This window comes from Natator depressus, chromosome 8 (assembly GCF_965152275.1).
Source record: "Natator depressus isolate rNatDep1 chromosome 8, rNatDep2.hap1, whole genome shotgun sequence".
Taxonomy (NCBI): Eukaryota; Metazoa; Chordata; order Testudines; family Cheloniidae; genus Natator; species Natator depressus.
The window spans coordinates 1,493,116-1,501,464 of NC_134241.1; positions in this window are offsets into that span (position 1 = coordinate 1,493,116).

Genomic DNA, 8,349 nt, shown 5'->3' on the forward strand with positions numbered 1-8,349 from the left:
AGGGCAAAGAGGCTCTGGGACACCAGGTGCCGTCTCGTGCCACGGTCCCCAGGTCTCAGCTGAACACAGACAAACACACAGCTGCAATCAGGCTGGCTGGCTGACCTGCGCACTAGTGCTGTTAGAAGAGGTATTCGAAGGAGAAGAATGTGTTTGGCCTTTAGACTTTATTGGATGCTTGTGAGTTGCTGCCGCCATTAATCTCAGCTGTGTCCCGTATTGTAAAATTTGGGCTGCCGTGTTGTGAGCCTCTGTGATTGCGTAAATCACCAGACAGGAGAGAGACGTTAGCTAGGGTGGTGGGCTGGTCTCCAGCAGACGGGGTCATGTCCGGCCCAACGGCAAAGGCTCCTCAACACCAGAGGGACCATTGTGGGACTTTGCAGCTGGAAGTTCCCTACATACCCTTGACAAGAGGACAAACGATTTTTGTTGTTCCTCTGCCTCCTCCCTGTAAAGAGGAGCCAGGCAGGGCCTCCTCCCACCAGCTAAGCTGTGCAGCCAAAAGCATGTGGGAAGGAGAGAATAAAACTGCTAACAAGGAGGAGCCAGTTATCTCTGAGCTGCTTGGTCTCTTGGGGGCAGGGTATTTCTAGGCATATGCAAGAGATCCCCAGCTGCTTAGCCTGGGTAAGCCATATAGGTCAAATAGAGCCCCTATTACCTCTAGAAACCTAAGACTAACTCACTTGAGTGTCTGTGTTTCCCTGCCTTAACCCTGTAAATATCACTCTAAATTCCTTCTCCTATTTACTAAATCGTCATGCAGTTACTATAGGATTCACTACAGCCTTGTCTTTGGTGTGAGACCTAAAGCGCAATTGAGCTGGGGTCAGTGACTGGTACTCGGGGACTGGGCATAACCCAAATATTGCTGTGATTCATGGTGCCAGAGGCCATCTGTCACCTCTGCCACTCACCTGGGGGCGTACCCCAGGGGACTGTCTGGGACTCTGTCTTAAGGCTGATCTGGTGTCTGAGGAGTTCGCACTGGGTGCAGTTGGCTGGTAAAATTGAAGTTCAGAGCTCAGGGGCCATGTGGGGTTTGTGCCCTGGTTTGTAACAGTCACCCTAAGGCTGAAACTTGTGCTCTTGGGTCCCCATTGGGAGCCCTACAGGCTCGTGGCCCCAGCTCTGCGGGGAGCAAATTGCCAAGCTCAGTGCAGGGACTGAGGGTCAGGATACCTGGGCTCTTCTCCTGGCTCTGACCCCATCTCCTCTGAGTCTGTTCCCCATTAATCCTGACCTGGCCTGCAGGTGCACTGAGCTCCTCAGATGCTGAAGGACAAAGGATGATTTATTCTCTGAGGAGGCTCATTGTGGATGGGTGGGTGGGTGTCTGGCACGTGGCCGGGGTGCATGGGTAGGGTGGATTGCGGGACTGCCTGTGTGCAGCGTGGGGGTGGAGAGAGGCACTCTGTGTGCCTGGCTGGGGGGTGTGAGCCAGATTTATACAGGTGATTCTTTTCCATCGCTCCAGCCTCCCCGTTCTTCCTGAGGTGAAGATTTTGCTTTCCATCTGCTGGACCCACATCTGCTCCAGAGCCTGGCCTTTCTGCATGGCTGCCTGCCGAAAACTGGCAGAGCACTCTTGCAGATAAAGCACACAGCCATGTGTGAAAGGAGGGGGATGGGCGGAGTGCAGCCTCGGGAAATGCCTTGCCTTTCTGCAAGAGAGCATCCTCCTTTCCCAGCCCCTCCCTGCACGCCCAGCCAGGAGAAAGAAAAGGAGGACTTGTGGCACCTTAGAGACTAACCAATTTATTTGAGCATAAGCTTTCGTGAGCTACAGCTCACTTCATTGGATGCTCACGAAAGCTTATGCTCAAATAAATTGGTTAGTCTCTAAGGTGCCACTAGTCCTCCTTTTCTTTTTGCGAATACAGACTAACACGGCTGCTACTCTGAAACCAGCCAGGAGACTGGCCCACCCTGGCCCCAAGGGGTTCCGATGACCTTTGCTGGGTCTTTCAGTTCTGCCTCTCCCCCATGTCTGTGCCAAGGGCCAATCAACCTCTCACCCTTCGATTTTGGCTTTGGTGTGCAATAAAACATCCATTTCCTTCTGGCTTCTGCTGCAGGGACGTCCTGGGGGAGCCAGGGGGACGCGTGCCCCATACAAGCCTTGGGGCAAAGGTGGGTCCCACCAGGGCGTATTCACGCACATCCCAAACCGAGCTGCTCAGATCAGCATTTGGGGTGTGACAGACCTGCGGGGCCCCATGCTGAGTGCCCCCCATATGGCATTGGGATGTCCTGGTATGGAGCCCATGTGTCAGAACTGAGCCCAGAGGCCATTTCCTGGCCTGGGGGCACGCGGGTGGGGTGGCTCAGACCTGCCGTGGTGACGTGGAGCGCGCCGGCTGGCAGTGTAAGATGAGCAGAGGGAAATCTGCCTGTTTCCCCACGCATGGCGGCAGAGCACTGTGCTGGAGGGAGCCGGGCTGCCAGTGCGTGGCTGTGCGTGTCGTTCGCTGGGCATTGCCAGCACGACTGACCAGGCAGATTCAGGCTCCCAAGGCCTGACAGGGCCCCGCGGCTGAGCTCCTGCATAGCCCAGGCCAGACAAGGGCCTGCATTAACGCCTGCTCACACTAGAGCTAGAAAAAGAATCCAGCCTCGATTTCAAATTGCCTGAGAGGGCGAATGCACCCCACAGAGGCTGCGTAACTTGGCGGGTGTGTGTATTTGTGTGTGTGTGTGTGTGTGTGCGCACGCATGCACTCGGTGCAGTGTGTGTTCTGGTCCACGTGGATCCATGCTGGGAGCATGCCGGTGCGTACATGGCCTTGTGCGTGGGCCGTGTGTTCACATGCCTCGTCCCGTGCTTGTGCGAGCAGTGTCACTCTCCGACGGTGCGTGCACGGAGGGGAAGGCAGACCGTGGAGGAGGGGCTGCGACTACCAGCCTCTGCTGGGGTGAAGGCGTATTTCAGGCGTCGAGAGCAGGGAGCGCGTTTCCAAGGTGATAGGGAACATCTTACTCAGCCTCTCTCCGCTTGTCAGCCTGCCAGTCGACGCCTTGCGCGGGGAGAGCAGGGGGCATTCCTCCTCGGAGGGAGAAAGCTCCACCTGAGCCTCCCCTAAGTCACGCCCCCGTGAGCCGTGGGGCTGACCCCTGGGGGCACCTGGCTGTGCCCAGTTCAAAGGGAACTGCTTCATCAGAGCGACTCCTGGGCCATGGGGGGGAGGGGGAGAGAGCGATTTAGGCAGGGACGGGTGTTGGCCCAGGAGCCCAGCATGGCTGGGGGCTGGTGGAGAGACCTGACCCCGCGACGGGGTCACTACGCCAGCGGAAAGGTGCCCTGGGCAGGGCCGGGGTGGGAGAGAGGCAGGGAGCACAGGGTGAGGGCACTGGATGTCTCTGGGGCTGGGGAGAGGAGAGGGGGCATGAGAAAGGGCCAATCTCAGGAGGGGCGCAGCGTATCCCCCTTACCGTCCAGGGCCTGCCAAGGCAAGGCTGGGGGCAAGGCAGGACTTTGGTCCCTTTCGCTTGGATCCCATTTCACCGTCTCTCCGTTCCTCCGGGGCCCTTGGGTATCTCGGCTGTCAGGCCCTTCGCCGACACGACCCCTGCGTCACCGGGTCTCTGCAGGGCTTCGGGGGGAGCAGGAGACGAGCCCAAAGACCCCAGCCAGGAGGGGCCAAGACAGCACCAGCCGACTCCCCTGCCCAGCCCCATTGGCACAGCCCAGCCTGGCTCTGGGGCTGCCCCAGGCTCAGCCAGACCATGGCTCCACAGCTGTCCTCTTCTCCAGCGTGGAAGTGTGGGTCCCACTGCAGTGCATCCAGGCATCCCCTCCCCAAGGGCCGGATGGGGCTGGGGGGGCTGGGCCAGGCTGCGGTGGGGGGGGTTGTGATTGGGCCCACGTCCCTCCCCCCCGTGGCACTGCAGGACGCCTGCTGATGACAGCCCTTGGTGACTGCAGGTGTGGGGTGGGCTCTTTCCGCGGTGGGGGGCTGCTGGGCTATGGCCAGTGCCGGATCCGGGCCCGAGCCACTGACAGCTTGTGAGTTTGGTGGGTTTGCATTTGGGTAACAAGCGGTTGCCGTGGCAACTGTGGGATAAGAGTGGGGGCTGTTCTGGGATCTCTGCTGCAAGGGGTGGGGGAGGGTGAATGTGTAGCTGGGGGTGAGGGAGGAAGATGAGGGGGGCAAGGTGGGGCACACCTGGGCTGGGCTTATAGCTTGCGTTCTGATTGGCTGTTTGGGAGGCGAGGTGCCCCCAGGTGTGGGGCAGGCTGGCCGGCTGTGGGCAGCGGGGGGCCTTAGGGCCTGGCTGTGGCCACACCGCCAAGGACAGTGGCCCCAGGTGGCCTGGGGGCACTCAGCGGGGGTGGGGGGGCGGTGGATGGCATCAGGCACTGGGCCCCCCTCCGGGCCGCAGGGCTCTAGGTGCCGTGCGACACACCGGGCCCAGCGGAGGGAAGGGGTGCTGAGCTCTGCCTGTGCAGGGACCCCTCGTCCTCATCTTAAACCTGCACGGCCGTGCCCAGCTGGAGCCAGGCACGGGGCAGCCACTGCTCTGCCTGGTGCTCTGCCCCCAGGCCAGGGGTCGGGCTACCGCAAACGCATGCCAGGCTAGTGGCTCCCAGGACTGTCTAGACACACCGGGGCCTGGCTGCAGGCACACACACACGCACTAACGTGCCATCACGCCCATGGACGTGCGCACACCCTCACGTGCTCAGCCACACGCCCAGACGTGCACACTCAGCCGCCTCTCCATGCGCACATATCAACACATGCATGCGCACCACCCTGCCGGAACAGCCCCAGATGTGTGCCCACCTCACACACACACACACACACGCTCCACGGGCCTGGTGGGCTGCCCCCAAAAGGCAACGGAGGCGCTAGACCCACAGGAAGCAATGGACGTCGGGTGCACAGGGCTCTCGGGCTGCAGGTCCCTGCCCCCAGGGGCACTGGCCTGGGTCAAGCATGCTGCTGTGCAGGGACCTGCCCTGCCCCAAGGGGGCGCTCTTCTTGTTCTATTTATTTGTATTTCCTTCGTCCCTATTTTTAGCATCGGGGCTTTTATTCCAACCTGGCTGCTTACCCTTCTCCCTGCCTACATCCCCTGGTTGCCAGGCAACCAGGTGCACGGCTCAGCTGATTGGCTCCAGCAGCTGGAGTGAACCCTGGAAATATGGTGGCCACCCCCATGCACCCGGGCCCTATAGAGCTATATGGGCTGGAGAGAAGGGCTGGGAGGGGTGGGGTCAAAGTGTGCAGGGCAGGGCACATGCCCGCGCAAGGGGGCCACGCTGCAGGTTCACCCGCGCTGCACCAGACACCCCTCAGTGCAGGGTGGGTCTCGCTCTGCCCCGCTCTGTGGCTGCACTGCCGAGTAACCCACGCGGTCCAGCCTCTCCCCACGTGGTCCGCTCCCCTCCCCCCACTCAAACTCTGCCCACTGAGGCTCAGCCAGACAAAGGGGCCCAGGAGCTAGAGTCAGGAGGGGGTGAGCCCCTGGGGGGCTCAGGGCTGCAGTGGGATGTAATTAGGAGATGGGGAAACTAGCACCCACAAGGGAAGGGACTTGCCTAAATCACACGGCAAGTGAGGGGGATGGGAAAAGAACCCAGGAGTCCTGCCTCTAGTCCTCTGTGTGAGGGAATCAGCATGGGGGAGTGGGGCGGGGCCACCAGCACATGGGGTATGACGTTGTTAAGGAAAAGTTAGCACATGTGACTCCATTTTGGTTTGGGGACCACCAATGTCTAAAAGCAAGCACATCATGCACCATTGCATAATCTGTATTCGGGGTCCCCTCCTGGCTAGCAGGGGGGCACCACGCTCGAGTGTAATCAACTTAGTGTCTTTTGGGAACTCTGCAGTTGTGGACTTTGTTTATGTGCCTCAGCCTAGATTCGAACTGTGTATGACCTATCAGGTGTAATTCGTAGCATTTGTGTGCGTGTCCTATCAGGTATAATTCGCAGCATTTGTGTGCGTGTCCTATCAGGTACAATTCGCAGCAGTTGTGTGCGTGTCCTATCAGGTATAATTCGTAACACATGGGGCGGGGGATCAGCACAGGGCCTGTTACAGGGGCGGGGCGGGGGGAAATCTTTCCACAAATGTTAGATGCGTAGCCCTGGCTGCCCTGCGATTCTACAGCAAATGGCCCCATGTTCCAGGATTTCCAATTCCTTCCCATTCTGTGCAAGGCAGGTGCCTCCCCTTTCTCTCTTGCCAGCCCCAGCTCTCTGTGCCATACTCCTGCTCACCTCGCCCTGGGGCAGGGGCTGGAGGTGAGAACACCTCTTTGGCTGCTGCATGGAGGTGGTTGCTCCTTGGTGCACAAAGAGATCCCTCTCTCTACGTAACACCTGCTCCACCTGGGGGCTATACAAATAGCCAAATAGCAGGTGCTGATCCACCACTCCCAGCGAGGTGGCTCTGCTCCCAGCCCCAGGAGCCCTCCGGCTGTCCTGCATTTGCTGAAGTTCCCAAGAGAAGAGTCGGTCATTGGAGTTCCCACTCCCAGGCCGTGCTGGGGATCTGTTCGTAGGGGTAGGGTCCCTTGGCCCCCACCAGGAGCTGGCACTGCACACACATAAACATGGGCCTGTCCATTAGGAGCCCGTCACAGAAGTAGCAGCTGAAAACCGCAGCACAAAGTGGTCATTTCCGTCCATGTGCTGGAGGCATTCATGTTGGTAAATGCGTGGCTGCAGCTTGGCCAGCATGTCACAGCTGGAGTCCTGAGGCTCACCCGTTGTTTGCAGACCCAGTCGCTGGGTCCCACCTGCCTCTCGCTGGGTTTGCATAGAGTCTTGTCGCTGTTTCTAGCTCTGGGAGCTTAGGGCACTCTCCCCTGGAGCAACCCCCTTGTCTGAGCCCTTCCTTGGGCCATGTGATGCGGCAGGCCAGCCGCCCTAGCTGCCCAACGGTGTCAGACCTCCTGAGCCCCCTCCTTGCACGCCCTCGGAGCACCGCCTAGCTGTGGGCACTCCAGCCACCTGCAGTGCGAAGGAAGGCCGGGGGCGGGGCAGACAGATGATCTCCAGTCCAGATCAGCTGTGGGGAGCGTGAATCTAGTCAGCTCTGACCTTTGCTGCTTTCGATCTTTATAGGACTTTACTGAACGCTAAACTCCCCGCTGGTTTGGGGGGCGAAAAGGGGGCAGGGCAGAGGGGTCCCACAGAACCATATCAGGGTTGGACTTTCACCCCAAAGCACCGTGGGCCCAGCCCTTCTTGGGCGAGGAGCGAGCCCTGAGCTGTCCCTTCTGCAGGCAGCCTGGGTGTGGGGAGAGTGACAGGTTGGAGCTGCAGCCTGCGTGCTTGGCGTCACCAGCGTGGCTAGCATGGCAGGGGCAGAGCGCGAGAGGGCAGGGAGACCCAGCCTGCCTGCATTAGGAATGACACCGCACTGCACGGGCCTCCAGGCTACCCCTAGCCCAGCTCGGCTGCGGCCAAGGCCCGGTGTACGAGCCCTGCATCTCCTGACTGGCTGCGCTTTCCCCAGCAGAACCGCTGTGAATCACTCCCCTGGCTGGGGGGAGCTGCCAGCTGGACCTTCTGCCAGGACCATCCAACAAACCTTCCCATAATGAACTCCCCAGTGTGTCCAGGTGCGTGGGGACCTGAGACCCCCCACCTGGGCAGGGCCTGGGCTCTAGTGGCGACAGCTCCAAACCTGGCTGAGCGCTGGTGTTCACCTCGACGGCGCAGGGTCGCTGCACATCCCCGTGCCACGGCCACGCCCCCACTGGGACGTGGGGCGAGACGCACGAGGCTGGCGGAGATGCACGAGGCATTGGATGCTCTGGCTATGCCGTCTCCAGGACAGAGTCATGGCAGGGTCACTGTGACGGGCTCCTGCAGCCGCCATCCCTCTGGGGAACTGGCATCCTGTTCACTCCCTCTCCTCCCCCCGCAGCAGAAAGCAGTGCTGGTTACAGTTCCTTGTTTTGAGGAATAAAAGATGGTGCGAATTAGCAACTGGAGGGTGATTCATGCATGACTCACAGCCACAGAGCAGAGGTGGCAACAAGGAAATTACAGGGCACCCAACCCAGCACCACCCTCCCCCCATGCCGGCTCTGCTGAAGCTTTCTCTGCTGTACAGAGGGTGGGGGCACCCCCTTTTCCCCCACCCCGAACAGGCAGCTCACCGCTAGGGAGTGTTCCTGAGCCTGCTGGCGGAGGTGCTGTCCCCAGCAGGGGGCTGGGTTCTCTGGGTGGCTGGGGGGCCAATGGGTGAGCCATGCCCACTTGCTCCTTTCCAATGTGTTTAGTATTTGTGTTCCAGAAGCTGCCAATGCCCCCACCAGGGTCCAGGTTCTGGCAGAGGTCACAGCCAGGGAGTTTGTTTGTTTCTTCCCAGGGGGCAAATC